This window comes from Onychomys torridus, chromosome 2, assembly GCF_903995425.1.
Source record: "Onychomys torridus chromosome 2, mOncTor1.1, whole genome shotgun sequence".
NCBI classification, from domain to species: domain Eukaryota; kingdom Metazoa; phylum Chordata; class Mammalia; order Rodentia; family Cricetidae; genus Onychomys; species Onychomys torridus.
The window spans coordinates 43,765,370-43,778,531 of NC_050444.1; the positions used below are offsets into that span (position 1 = coordinate 43,765,370).

The 13,162-nt window shown below is 40.0% G+C and overlaps 1 pseudogene; it reads left to right on the forward strand.

The window, feature by feature from the left end:
- The first annotated feature begins 2,575 nt into the window (after positions 1–2,575).
- On the forward strand, positions 2,576–3,049 carry LOC118577294 (annotated as a pseudogene).
- Positions 3,050–13,162: the final 10,113 nt, after the last annotated feature.

Sequence of the window (13,162 nt, forward strand, 5' to 3'; positions counted from 1 at the left end):
CCCCTTTTATGCTAATGCATGGTAATAAACATACATCCCCAAGTATTGACTGAGTCTTGTTGATAGCTGTTACTTTTACTACTAATGAACATGATAATAGCAACCATTTATTGCATGCTTACAATATGCTGCCCTTTAATAGGCACATTTCATACATTGTTCCTTTTTTTTTTTTTGCCACAACCCAACTAGATTGATGCTAACATTATATTTATCTTACATGAAAGGAAACCAAGGTTTTAACAAAATGGGTAATCTGCCATGGGCTGTGCTTTCTGTGAAACAGTCAATTGTCACTATCTTTCCCTTCAAAAACTTTTCTGCCAGGCAGTGGTGGCTCATGCCTTTAATCCCAGCACTCGGGAGGCAGAGCCAGGCGGATCTCTGTGACTTTGAGGCCAGCCTGGTCTACAAAGCGAGTTTCAGGAAAGGTGCAAAGCTACACAGAGAAACCCTGACTTGAAAAAAAAAAATTCCATTGGAAGAGTACCTCTATTACTTTAAGGTATGAAAACAGCTAGAAAGATTGAGTCCTGAGCAATCTTATTGCTGTTTAATTCTTCTATGCCACTGGTGATACAGAAGTAATCTTGGATAAATATCTTTGAAGAAATGGTAGGAAATAGTCAAATAGTCTAATATTCTTATTATATGTCTTGTGGCATAATGTACTTTTTTTTACTAATTACTATCCACAAGAAAAGCTTGAGTCTTTATGCAAAGATTGTATACATGAAATAAAAAAAATGCCTTAAAAATTAAGAAATGAAGTCATCTAACAGCACAATTATCATACTGTGAGAAAACCTACAGATGAAGTAAAAACTAATACAAAAGATTTATTAAGCAAAGGGATTAATCTATTTACTGAAATCAAACCAAAGAAAAAATACTTTCAAACATCGAACAAGCAGTTTTGCCTCAGTGGTAAAGCAACTGCCTGGCATGAGTCCTTCCTGGGTTTCACTCGCAAAACAAAAATTGTCTAGAATAATGGAAAACCTAAGATATTAAAAAAAAAAACAGTTTAAAGGAAATTTGAGTAATAGTGATGATTTAAAACTAATTCATGTAGACATAGGCCAAAAAGGATAAAAAGCAAACAGAAATCACACAGATCTGAATGGAAAAGGTTATTCTTCAATTCTGAGTCAAAAAACTATGCAATCTGAACAAAGGAGCAACATTTTCACATTTTACACATTTAAATCATAAGCTGGACAGTGTGGAGGTAAGAGCATCAGGATAAGGCCATCCTTGGGTGAATATGGAATTCAAGGCCACCTTGGCCAGTCCCAAAATTAGTAAGTCTGGCCTGAAATTTTTAACCCACATATGTTATTCTACTTTATCAAATCACAACCAACATTAGCATCTAATAGTCATGTAAAAAAGATCTCAGCCAGCTGTCTTTGCACATTCTGTAATCCCAGGGCTCTGGAGTCAGAGGCAAGCAGATCTCTGAGCTTGAAGCCAGCCTTCTCTACTCAGCAACTCCAGGCCCATCAAGGGTACATATTGAGACTGTTATTGGTGAAATTATTAAGGCCACTCCATGTAGTTAAAAGAGAGGTTTATTTTGTGGGGTAACTTACAAATGAAGGGATAGGTTGTAGGGTCTGGCAAAGGTATGGCACAGTCTGGCAGTTGTTCTCTGAAGAACTCTGCTCAGTCTACCTCCTGCGTCCAGCATCCCAGAACCAAGAGAGAGAGCCCTTCTCTCTATCTTGGGTCTTCTGCTTCCTCCTCTGCCCCACCTTGTGGGCGTGACCATTACCGAAGCCTCAATGGGGGTTGGAACTTCCAGGCCAATGCTGGGATGGCTATCCACTACAGAGTGTTTCAAAGAACCTGAAACAAAGGCCAGACATGATGGTGTAAGCCTTCATTCACAGCACTTGAGAATCAGACAGGGGAATCTGTCTGTGAGTTTAAGGCCAGCCTGGTCTACATAGCAAGCTCCAGGACAGCCAGGGCTACATAGAAAGAATGTGTCAAAAAAAAAATCAAAACAAGGTCTTTATTCATTACATCAAAATATGAAAATTCTTTATTATGTAACCCTCAAAGGTCTTTTAAATTCAAGTGTCTTCAACAGGTGCAGCCTTTAATGGTATTGATAAAGATTCAAAATGGTTCTTCTAAACCACTAATACTAAATGCAAAAATATCTTATGCATCCTCTCCTCATAATAGCCAAAGTATTCCAAGCATCATACTTTGCAAATACTTTTATTATGGCTACCAAAATAGATTAGTTCTGTGAGGTCAGAACTTTTCAGAACATGCTGTTTTGTCATACAAATAAAGAATGACAAATTGAACAAAAAATTAAATTCTATGTAAATTTATTCACTGTACATATCCTAAGTATTCTTTAAATACTAATGCTGAGCTAGAGTGAACAGAGGAGGAGGCACAGTGGTCAGTGGCCCCACACTGCTGAGCAAGCCAGAATGGCACTCACCTAGCAGCCACCAGGGGCAGCAGGAAGTACACTGGGGAGCAGCAGTGGAGTTTGTGGGCTGCACCAGGGAACAGCACAGAGCAGTAGCTGGTTCTGGCAAGTGTCATCATGGACTAGAAGTTGTTCACCAAGGAGCTGGATCTGTAGATCAAGCACCTGAATGAGTGCAAGCAGCTCCGAGTCCCAGGTCACAAGCCTCTACTATAAGAAGGCTAAAAAAATCCTGACAAAAGAATCCAACATGCAAGAAGTCAGATGTCCAGTCACTGTGTGTGAGAAGATGTGCATGGGCAATTTCATGACCTCATGGAACTCTTTATAATCAGTGGTAAACCATCAAATACAAATTATTTGTTTATGGGAAACTATGTGGACAGAGGATATTACTTGAAATTGTTATACTGCTTGTAGCTCTTAAGGCTCATTATCAAGAGATCATGAGAGCAGACACATCACACAAGTTTATGGTTTCTGTGATGAGTGTTTAAGAAAACATGTCCTCTCACTGCCTTGGTGGATGGGTAGATCTTCCGTCTACATGGTAGTCTGTCACCATCCATAGACACACTGAATCACATCTGAGCATTTAAACATTGGGATGGACACTTTTGAATATATCAAACAATATGGAATTTATTATATTCATATATCTATTTGTAGTAAGGGATTTAAACTGAGCTTAGTGGCCCACACCTATAATTCCAGCACTTGGGAAGCTTAGGCAGGAGGATTGCAATGAATCTGAGACCAGTCTGGCTTTCTTCAAGGCCTTCACAATACTCCTGTTTCTATGAGATCTTAGAGAAGCAAGGAAATCTGTTGCAAAAGCAACATTACCTCAGGACACTTATCACAGCATAAACACAAGACCCACAGCATCAACTCCATAGGAAATACTTCACCTATTTGAATTGATGCTCTATATCAATCATGTTAAATGGGAGGCTCAAAAACATTTTTAGCCAAAAGACTCAACATGCACAAAAAGATAACAAAATCTTAATGTTGATAATGACTATACTTATAAAATCTGTATCTGTTTTACAAGCTGTACAAAAGAGAAGATAGCTATATAGTTATTGAAATATTAGCATATCACTGAAGAGAAATGTGTGTATAGAGATATTGAGCTTTGTGTAAGAAATGTAGTACCAAGTTCTCACAGTAGTGATAAAAGATGTGATAGTCAGAGGCAGGGTCTACAAAAGCAGTTAAGGGAAAGAATACACAGAAATCATCTCTGGAGGTTATAGAAGAAGTGCTCAGAGAATTTTTACTGCTCAACTGACTCAAATGTCGTTTGTTGCACATTAAGTCTTGCTAGACTTTTCATGAGATTTCTTAAGAATCTATGCCACATGGCTAAGAAAGACATCCATACACTGGGAGTCAAATTTTGGGAATCAAACTTCTAAGTGAAAAAAATGGAAGCCACAAGCTGAGGTAGCAACTGTCATACCTGATCAGCCAGAAAGTAGACAGCTATGGACTAATCAAAGAATAGCTATCCAGAGGATACAACATGTGTGTGTGTGTGTGTGTGTGTGTGTGTGTGTGTGTGTGTGTGTTTATGTGCCAAATCTTAGGACACAAAATAAAGGGAGATTTTAATACATCATTCTCATACCTAGATAGATTTTCCCAAATTAAAAAATAAATAAGTAAACTTTAGAGTTAAATTACATCATGGATGAAATAGACTTGACAGATACCTACACAACATGATAGGAAAAGAACATTCTTGTTAGTGGCAGACAGAACTTTCTCCAAAACTGACCACATGATAGGCCAGAAAATAAGAATCAAATTGAAATAATTCTCAGCATCCCATCAGACTAGAACAGTTTCAACTAGAAGCCAATAACCAATCTCAGAAAATACATCAATACTTGGATAGCAAACAATACATTTTGGAGTGAAGAGTAGGTCAGTGAAGGAATCAGGCAGGAAATTAAAATTCCATACAATCAAATGATAATGAAAGTACAATGGACCAGAACCTCTGGGGCACAGACCAGGCCATCTTAAATGTGTAGTTCATAGTTATAAATATTCACACTAAAAACTCAGACTGGTGTTGTGGAATATTGGTTTAATGATACAAAGATGTGTTATATTCTTTTATGTTGCATTTGTTTAACTCTGTGAAGTTGTGTTACTTTGCCTGCCTACAACACCTGATTGGTATAATAAAGAGCTGAACAGCTAATAGCTCGACAGGAGAGAGAAATAGGTGGGCTTCTAGGCAGAGAGAATAAACAGAAGAAGAAAAAGTGGATGGAGAAAGAAAAGGAGAGTAGGAGGATACCATAAGTCAGTCATACAGCCACACAGTGGGCATGGAATAAGAATGAAAGAAAAGATATACAGAAATAGAAAAAGTAAAAGCCCGGAGGCAAAAGGTAGATGGGATAATTTAAGTCAAGAAAAGCTGGCTAAAAACAAGCTAAGCTAAGTTCAGGCATTCATAAGTAAGAATGAGTCTCTGTGTATTTATTTGAGAGCTGAGTGGTGGGCCCCCAAACAACACAGAGAAAGAAAAAAACAACTATAGTCTGGGGCAATTGCTCAGTGGATAAAGTACTTGCTGCACAAGTGAGAGGGCTTGAGTTTGGATCCTTGGAAACTACAAAAATGTCAGATGGGTATGACAAGCAATCTGTAATTCTTGCTCTCTTGGAAGGCAACAACAAAGATCCTCTGGGACAAGCTGGCTAGCTAGGATAACCATGTCAGTGAAATCTTGATTCAACTGAGCGACTCAGCCTCAGTAAATAAAGAGTGATTGAGGAAGGATCCCAGCTGTGGAGGCCCACAAAGGTTTCCTAGAGAAATCTGAGCTTGCTTTACCCAGCAGGGCTGCATTAGAGACTTGCTTGACCATGTGTATGTTTATTAGGTGATTGGAAAGGTCTGCACTTGGCTGAGCTAGGGAGAGGTCTTTGCTCCACCCCTTGGCATTTCTAAAAACAGCCCTTTAGAAGAGACAGAAGGGGTCAGTGGTTAATGATCCAGGCCCTCCCGAGGCTATCCTGTGTTTCTGTTTCTCTCCCCTCTTATCCTTCTACCTAATATTTCTTATCCCTCTCTCCTCAAGAGTACCCTGTCACTGTCATAAAATGTGAGAGTCAGTCTCCCAGCTAGTTTTCCACACCCAGCATCAAACCTTGGGCCTCCACACATCCATTCACACACCTTACAAGTACAAGCAGAGAAAAAAATTCAGAGAAATGTCAAATAAATTACCTAAGCTCCACAAAAGTAAGGAGTCAAATGCAAACACAGCAGATGCCAAGCATTATAAAGATCATGTAAGAGATAAATGAAAAACTGAAATAGATACTAATAACTATGTGTGTGTGTGTATCATTGATTAAATATTTTTTAATCAAAAGTTGGTTATTTGAAACAAAATTAACAATATTGGCCAACCCCTAGCCACAGTAGCCAAAGGAAATAGAGAGAAGACCCAAGTTAACAAAACTAGAGATGGAAAGTTGTTAAAACAGAACCTAATGAAATCCAGAAAATTGTCTGGGCATACTTTGAAAACTATATTCTAACAAATTTGAAAAATCTAGATAAAATGGATAAATTCTAAATGCATATGACCTACCAAAAATAAAAAGTAAATCCGGGCATTGGTGGTGCATGCCTTTAATCCCAGAACTTGGGGAGGCAGAGCTGTCTCAAAAAATAAATTAATTAATTGATAGATAGATAGATAGATAGATAGATAGATAGATAAAAACTAACTATATGGACCCTTTACAAGTAATCAGATGGAGGCATAGTTATTGTACAATATATACAACTAATAAATACATCACCGATGTCTAGTCCATTTGTATTGACAAATTCAGAGAAAATATTCCATTATCTATTCTATTTTGGTGAGTCTATTGGAGAGTAAATGTACCTAATTTACTTTCTATCCTATCTTGTATTACCAACAGAAAACTATCTTATAATGTCTTTCAAACTTACACACTTTACACCTCCTTAGTGAGTTTCTTTTCTGAATTTCTTAACAAGGAAAATTGCTACTACAACTATTTAATCTTCAACCCCCTCAGAGACCTGAGAAGGAAATAATATTACCTAGTAAAACAGGAAGTGCAAACAAGTGACTTCCAAAAAATGAGTTAGGACAGAAACAGCCAGCTGCCGCCTGAAGGTTTCTCTGCAGGTTGGGGCATCATCTTTGGCCTACAGTCTTAGCATATCTGACAAGACTCATTTGTGAAGTAGGATGTACATAAGGCCTACAGTTCAACCTCACATTCTATGTGAGTCTTCCATGTACCAGATAAACCTGAATTCTACCAGGGTCCTGTCATGATTCAGGATTTAAATTCTGGAAATTGCTGGTGATTTTGGAATTCAGCTTCACATTCTTCTCGGTTTGTGGGTGGCTTCATCTCCTTTATTAAATGCTAGTCTATCATTGAGAGGTTAGACTCTGTCAGCCTAGTTACTTCTTCAAGAATAACTATTTCAGATACTGTACCACTGCACACCAGAAGCTATCAGTCTATTGCCTGTTCAGCTGCCTTTGAAGAAAGGGGCACTGTACTTTTTCTGGATTGAAAAGCCACCCTAGCCATGGTTCCATATTGTCCTTGCCTCAGAGGACACCTGTTGCCAAAGTTGCTACCACACTTGTCTTGGCAAGGATCGGTAGTTCTTTGTTTTGTGTCCTGTTTGTCCATTTTGGATAGCATACTGTCAGCAGTTGATGCAAGGGCACTTTGTTGCTCAGTAGCTAACTTTTGCCACAATGAGAGTTAACTCCATATGCAATTTCTTCAATGCCCTTATCTTCTCTGAAGTAAATTGGTGCTGCCAGAAGCAGACATGTCTTATAGTCATGAAAAAGGGAAAAAAAAATCTATGTTACTAAAACAATTTAAATGCCATTCTGTAGATCTCTGAATGGTCTGAAGATGACCTATCTATCTGAAATATATCTCTGCTTGACCTTGAAAACATGCTTAATATGACTAAAAGTTTGATTGTAATGTCTAACTACTAACTTTCATTTCTTTATATCCTAATAGTTGATAATAATAACATTCAAGGATTAGCAAATTTCATTACATTGTTAAATAAACTGTATAAGTACAATATTCTGAACAAGAGTAGAAATATACATACAGCATTTTCTGACAATATCAATCTCAATATATAATATATATATATATGTATATGTATACAATATATGAAAATCCAATCCATTATAAAGTATTTAAAACTAGCAGTTGTCATTTAAAAGTATATTCAATAATTTACCTTTTTATCTATATTCTCTTTCTTCTTTTCAGAGTAGATTCAATAATCTACCTCTTATCTATATCCTCTTCTGTTTTTTTCTTTTCTTTTTTCATTTTTCTTTTTTTCAAACAAGAACCTTAAATCTAATTTCCTTTGTTTAGTATTTTTCCTGACTATTAACAACAACAACTTGTAAACAACCCTCCAAAACAGTGACAACTAACCCAAACCCAAAATCCACTGAAAGACCAAAAACCACCCACCCTACACCATCTCTTGGAAATGTGAGCATCATCGTGTTTTTAAAATTGCTTCCTGCTGTTTGTGGGTAAGGGCATCTTTAGGGGACCTTGAAAAGAAAATTTGGGGGTTAATTGTCAAATTTCAGAAGAGGTAGCTGTATCATTTATTGTCCAGTCTCTGCATAATACCAAAGTGCAGGGCTTGTCTCAAGTCCTTGCTTGAATAGTTAGTGAGGCTGGATCATCTCAGCTAGCCATCTCAAAATTGTCCTGAGCAGTTTGTAGTCCAAAGCTGATCTTTTGGAGATGTTTGTCAGCTTAGTGGTGTTATAGCCAACATTAGACCAGGATCATAAAAACTATACTAGAAAACTTATGGATGTGATTAAAGGCTTTCCATAAATTTCAGGATACAAAATCACTGTACAAAATTCAGAAGATTTTATGTATATCAATAACAAACCTGCAGAGAAAAAAAATGAAAAATATCTTATAAATTCTAAAAAATATCTAGTAACAAACCTAGCCAAGCATATGAAAGACCTCTCTATAAAAAAAATTTTAAAACACTGAAAAAATAAATACTGAAGATCACAGTGGATAATGAAAAGCTCTTCCATGATCCTGGATTAGCGCAATGAGAATTATAAAGATGGCTGTACTCCCAAAAGTAATGTACAGATTCAATGAAAATCTGACCAAAATTCTAATGATATCCTTCTCAGAACTAGAAAAAATATTCCTAAAACTCTTTTGGGAATACACACACACACACACACACACACACACACACACAAAAACAAAAAACAAAAAACAAAAAACAAAAAACAAAAACAAAAAAACAGGCAGTCAAAGCAATTCTAAATAGAAAAAAACATGGCTAAAAGGTATGGTGGTTTGAAAGAAAATGTCCCCCAAAGCGAGTGGCACTATTAGGATGTATGGTTTTATTGGAGGATGTGTGTCACTATGAAGGAAGGCCTTGAGGTCTCATATGTGCTCAAGATTCTGCCCAGTGTCTCAGACCACTTCCTGTTGCCTACAAGATATAGGACTCTAAGCTATTTCTCCAGCATCATATGTGCCTACACATCACCATGTGCCACCATGATGGTAATGGACTGAACCTCTGAACTATAAGTGAGCCACCCCAATTAAATGTTTCCCAGGTCATGGTATCTCTTCACAGCAATAGAAACCCTAACTAACACAGAAGTTATCACATTTCCTGACCCCATAGAAGGTCATATGTGCTATGGGATAATGCTTTTGTACACTGGTTTAATGAAATGCTGATTGGCCAGTAGCCGGTCAGGAAGTATAGGTGGGATAAGCAGATAAGGAGAATTCTGGGAAGAAGAAGGCTGAGTCAGGGTTACCAACCCACCATCTAGGGAGCAGTATGCAATGGCACACAGGTAAAGCCATGGAACATATGGTGACATATAGATTAATAGAAATTTGCTGAGTTTAAGTGTAAGAACTAGTCAGTAGTAAGCCTGAGCTAATGGCTGAGCAGTTTTAGTTAATATAAGCCTCTGGACAAGGTGGGACACAGGAAAACTTCCAGCTACACATATGTGTAGCCATAAAGATAAAGTCAGCATGGCTCTGGCACTGAAACAAGTATACAGACTAAGGGAACATTATAGTGGACCCAGAGATAAACCTGTACAGCTGCAGTCACCTAATTTCTGACTAAGGTATCAGAAACATACATTGGAAAAAGACAACCTTTTAAATAATTGGTGCTGGCAAGACTGGATATCCATCTGCAGAAGAATGATATCAGGTGTGCATTTCTCACCTGAACAAAAATCAGTTCAAATTGGATCAAAGACTTTAATTCAAAATTAGAACTCTGAAACTGCTAAAATACCTCAGAAGATAAAAATAGGCAAGAATTTCAGAGTAGATTCTCAGTAGTACAAGAACTGACAAATGAAATTTTAAAACTTCTATATAGTGGAATAAACTACTAACAGAATTGAACAGACAGCCTATAAAATGGGGAAAATCTTTTCTAACTATACTTCAAAGGGTTACTACTTAGAATATATGAAGAACTACAGAAATTAAGCACTCCAATGCCAAACTGCTAGTCAATAAATGAACTAATGAACCAAACAGCATTTCTCAAAAGAAGATACATAAATTCCCAATAAATATTTGGGAAGGTGTTGAACATCTCAGAGAAATGCAAATTAAAACTATTTTGAAAACTAATCACATCCTAAAGCAGTGGTTCTCAACCTTCCTAATGCTGTGACCCTTTAATACAGCTCCTCATGTTGTGGTGTGTCCAGTCATAAAATTAGTTTTGTTGCCACTTCATAACTCTAATTCTGCTACTGTTATGGATCATGATGCAAATGTCTGTGTTTTCTGATAATCTTCAGTGACCTATGTGAAAGGGTTATTCAACTCCCTCCAAAGGGGTTAAGAAGCACTGTCCTAGTGAGAATCCCTAACACTGGGAGAAGAAAGAAATAAGTGTGAGAATGTGGGGAAAGAGCACCATGTTTGGTAACGCACTCCTTTAGTCCCCAATACTCTTGGAGGCAGGGACAGGTGGATCTTTGTGAATTCTAGTCCATTCTGGTCTACTTAGAGAGTTCCAAGCCAACCAGAGCTACACAGTGCAACTCTGTATCAACAAACAAAACAAGCTTGTAGGGGGAAAGGAACTATTGTTGAAGTACAGGCTGCTGTAGCTATCTGTGAGAGTCTTTGAAAAACCAAACACAGAATGTCCATATGAGCCAGATATGTCACTCATTATATTTAAAGACTTCTACATCCTGCAACAGAGGTACTTGCACATTCATGTTTACTGCTGTTCTTTTCACAATGCAAGAAAATGAAAGCAACCTAGATATTTATTGCTGTAGTGTGGGGTATACCCAACAGAATTTTATTCATCAATAATGGAAAATGAAATTATGAAAACCTCAGGAAACTGACAGAACTGGTAAATGAGCTGACCCCGGCTCAGAAAGTAGATGCCACACATTCCTCATGTGCAGCCCCTAGCATCCCTCTTGTTAAATGTGTTTATCTAGGTGGAAGTAAACGTTGGCAGAGGCAAAGAAGCTAGGAAGCAGCCAAGAGAAAGAGAAAGAGATGCCTTGATTCAGGGTGGTGGAGAAGACTACAGAAGATATTCAAGTGGAGGTGGGTCCTGGTGGGAAAAGAAAGGAAAAACTCAGTCATGGTAGTTGTAGTGTAACACAGTGAGCCATGAAGTAAACCTTTTTGTTCATACATTTTGACTTGTAAGTGTTCATTGCAAAGAGTCATTGGTCTGGTTCAAGGTCTCTGGGTTCTGCTACACTATCGATGCTGGACCTTCACTGGGACTCCTCTTGGATATTGTGTTGTTGCCCAGTGTCATGGAAATCCTGCAGCTTTGGGTCTGCAGGACCGGCCCCTTTACATGTTCCACCAGATCATAGATGGGGTGAATGTTCCAGTGGACCAAGCCATAACCATGATTCTGGGCATGGGTAGTAGCAAGATTAGGTCACCAGCTCTCCTCCATCTTCAACACCAGGGTGAGCTCCCCAGGACTGCCCTGGATGGTTGGTCCCTTGCAGCGATGAGCAAGGGGCAGGGCCAGTTCTCCTGCTTTCACCCCTCAGGGTCATCTGCACCAGCAGGGCCAGCTCTACTGTGTTTCCCAGATGAGGTATAAGGGCTATTCTCCTGATGAAGGGCAAAGATAGCTCTCCCGCTCTTATGACCTCAGGGCCATCTCTCCCACCTGCCACAGGCAGTGAAGCGTGGGAAGGAGGGGGAGCAGTATCTCTCACCGGGCCCCACCACTATATGGCAGAAGAGGGGTGGCTCCAGATCTCCCATGCTCTCATTATCCGGGTTGGTCCACCTGCACCCCTGTCAATAGGGTCAGCTCTACTGTGCTGCCCAGGAGAGGTTCAGGGTCCACTTTCCAGAGTGCTACAGCTGGTAAGGGTGAGGGTCAGCTCCCTCATCCCCTACAACTTGCAAGTTTAAGGGGAGGGCATCTTTCTCTCATCCTCACCACCACATGGCAGAGAAGGGGGATGTGGCCAGCTATCCCCACTCTCACCCTCAGGGCTAGCTCAACAGAGCATCTGCTAACAAGGTCAGCTCTACTGTGCTACCCAGGTGAAGAGCAGGGACCACTTTCCCAGGTGTGGCAGCTGGTAAAGAAGAGAGTCAGCTCACTTGCCAGGTGGAGGCAGTAGGGGCAAGAAGGGAGTATCTTCTACCACCACTCCCTATATGACGGAGGCAGTACCAGCTATGCCCCTCTCATGCCCTCAGGGCTGGCTCACCTGCGCCCCTGTCTACAGGGTCAACTCTACTGTGCTGCCAAGGCAAGCAAGGCACAGGGCCCATTCTCCTGAGAGCTGCACCTGGTGAAGGTTTGAGTCAGGTCTCCTACCTGCTGCAGGTGGTGAGGGACAAGTGGAGGAGGGCATCTTTCCCTCACCCATGATACCACCACATAGCCAGTGTGAAGGGCGGGACCTGCTCTCCCATTCTCATGTTCCCAGGACCCTGCGATCAGGGCCAGCTCCATTGTGCTGCCCAGGTGAGGTGTATGACCCTCTCTGCTGAGTGCTTCAGCCAGCGAGGGGCAGAACCAGTTCTCCCTAGTATTGCATCCAGAGAGGTGCAGGGCCAACTCTGTAAAGCCCTATCCTCTCTGCCTTCAGTGGTATCAGCACATGGGCCCCAGCAGCAGCTCAGGCCCAGACATCACTATGACCCAGGGTGGTTTCAGGCCACCCACCATGGCCCAAGGTGGCTATCAAGCCACCACCTCAGCCCTCCCCTCACCACTTTCACCTTTTCAGACATGCCTCTGTCCATGGGAAATTAACACCCCCTCCCTCTCCCTCTCTGTCTCCCTCCCCCCTCTCCATCTCCTTCTCCCCCCCCTCCCCGCCATACCACACTATACATTTGTTCACCATAATAGTGCCCCAGGGCCTGCATGTGGGTGTCTTTGTCCCTCTCAGTCTGTCATGGAGCTGAGCAGGACCATGCTTCCTCCTTGGAGCCTGGGACTGAGAGCTTCTTAAAACAAACAATTTATTCATAGACCTGAGTCACAAATGAGAAGTTAAAAAAATTGTGACCTTTTATTTAAACATGTTCTTTAGGTGCTCTACAATAAGAAATTATGTCA